Below are 2,505 nucleotides of genomic sequence, written 5' to 3'. Positions count from 1 at the left end.
AATTCACTCAAGCATCCAAAATCAAATTTATTGAATGAAAATTAAAATAAATCAGAACATTTTATAAAAGTTTTAGTATGGCAGAAGCAATATCAAACAATTTTTGTATAGTGCCATTCCTATCACTTAAGGGTGAAGTAGTTGAGGCTGAGAATTTGTTGTTGCAAGAACCAATTTCCTTTCCAGCATAAGAGATGGAGTAACTCGCATACTTAAATCTACTTTGGTTTACAGCATCACCTGCTTGTGGCAGAACATATTTCACCAATGGAATGTATGTCTCTGCACAAAAATCCAATTTTTTCTGCAAACCCACGTCAGTGGATTTTTTTATAAGACCTTCAGTGAATTTCAATGTGTCGTTAACATTTAATACAATGTCATTCACCATTATAAGGGCTATACCCTTAGTATCAGTATTGTGGGCTTGAGGATTGGATTGTAGTGTGGAAATGCATAAATTATAATTAGGTGTCTTTCTGCATACTTGGTCCACTAAATCATTATTTTGTGGAACAAGTGAACAAGACACATGAAGAATGTTGAGAAATAAAAAAGAGACACAAATTGAAATTTTCTTCATTTTCACTTGTGGGACTAGAAATCAAGGTTTTTTTTGTTTTTGTTTTGACAACAAATGAATGACCAATGTTGTCACTAGATTTCTAGTATTTAAGGTTAGTTTGGCCGGTGAAATTATTCAAAATTTGTGATTTGTTTTGATGTTTTCTACGTTCTAATTGAAAAAAGAATGAAACATTTATTTGAGTCCTTTACATTCTTGTTCTTTTCCAATCCAATTTTGTATGTATATTGAGCATACAATTAAATTACACCAAGTTTTATAAAAACATTGTAACCATGTGATTTAGTAATCTTCAAATATGAGTGAAATACTAGGATGGTCAAAGTACCTCCCCTAAACTTAGTGCTGCCACGATTTCATAACACAATTATTAACCATCATTTAATTAAAAAAATTAAATGATCTTGAGTTTCTTTGACTAGTTTAAAATCTTCATTTTTAAAATTAGTTTTTTGTTTTCTACTATCTAACTTTTGAAATTTTTTTCCACCATTTTGTATGAAATACTCTTATTAATGACATAATATGTAGTTGATATTTGTGAGTTAGATAAAATATTTTCTATGTATTATTGCTATAGTTAATTTTATTAAATATTTACAATTATAATATAAAATATTTATATAAAATAAGTAAGAAAATAATATTTATAACTATATACAAGTCTAAAATATTTATTTTTAATATTTTAATATATAAATAAAATAAATAATAAAATTATTTACAATAGTAATGACATGAAAATTATTTAATCAAAATCACAAGTATCACGTAATTATCGAGAGCGCCATTTAATAAAAAATCGTAAAAGTAAAAAAATATTCTAATAATTAATTAATAAGGAGACTAAAATACTAACTTTAATAATAAGAGATTAAAAATTTATTTTTGACAAAATAGCAACACCAAAAAATGTATTTAAGTCAAAAAAGACCACAACATCATGTCATGCATCACTGCTCCCTCCTTATTCCACGTTAATTTTCACATTTGCCAACAAAAAAAAAAAAAAAAACTTGTGATAAAAAAATTGTAACTATTAGTTTCCCTTACTTTTTTATCATACTTTTTATCATACTTTTTTAATATGTATGAAACAAACAAATGCATAATCCACTACGCGAAAAACTGCATTTTACAGCGCTTTTTTTAATCCATTTACAGCGCTTTTTCAAAAAAACAAGCGCTGTGGAATCGAGCGCTGTAAATGATACAACAGCGCTTTTAAAAAAGCGCTATAAAACATGTAAATATAACGCGCGCTTGTTATGCACATTTTACAGCGCTTCTTCAGAAAAGCGTTGTAACATGCACCCCGTTATATGAGTTATGGGTCTGCTTTTAGAGCGCTTTTTAACACAAGCGTTGTAAAATGCACACCCATAATATGAAATTATGGATCTGCATTTTACAGCGCTTTTCGCAAAAAAGCGCTGTAAAATACAGACCCATAATTTAATATTATGGGACTTCATTTTACAGCGCTTTCTCTAAAAAGCGCTGTAAAATGCCCACCCATAATTTCATATTATGGGTGTGCATTTAACAGCGCTTTTGTTGTACATTTTACAGCGCTTTCTCACAAAAGCGTTGTAAAATGTACACCATTAAAGCGCTTTACAACAACATTTTACAGCGCTTTTTAAAAAAAGCGCTGTAAAATGTGTGTTTTTTTTTTAAACGCTGTAAATTATTTATTTGAAATGAAAAGCGCTTTTTAGCTTTTTATGGCATTTTTTTTAGAAAGCGTTACAGCGCTTTCTCACGAATGCGCTGTAAAAGGTGCACCATTAAAGCGCTTTAGAACAACATTTTACAGCGCTTTTTAAAAAAAGCGCTGTAAACTAAAATGTGTCTTTTTTTTTTAAACGCTGTAAATTAATTATTTGAAATGAAAAGTGCTTTTTAGCTTTTTATGG

At 28.8% G+C, this 2,505-nt stretch overlaps 1 pseudogene; it reads right to left on the bottom strand.

Annotated features, from left to right (window-relative positions):
• Window positions 1-583, bottom strand: part of LOC101513903 (pectinesterase inhibitor-like) — a 27,548-nt pseudogene extending 26,965 nt beyond the window's left edge.
• Window positions 584-2,505: the final 1,922 nt, after the last annotated feature.

This window comes from Cicer arietinum, chromosome 8 (genome assembly GCF_000331145.2).
Source record: "Cicer arietinum cultivar CDC Frontier isolate Library 1 chromosome 8, Cicar.CDCFrontier_v2.0, whole genome shotgun sequence".
Classification (NCBI taxonomy): Eukaryota; Viridiplantae; Streptophyta; class Magnoliopsida; order Fabales; family Fabaceae; genus Cicer; species Cicer arietinum.
The sequence above is the reverse complement of the archived record's forward strand: the minus strand, read 5'-3'. Positions and strand labels throughout refer to the sequence as shown.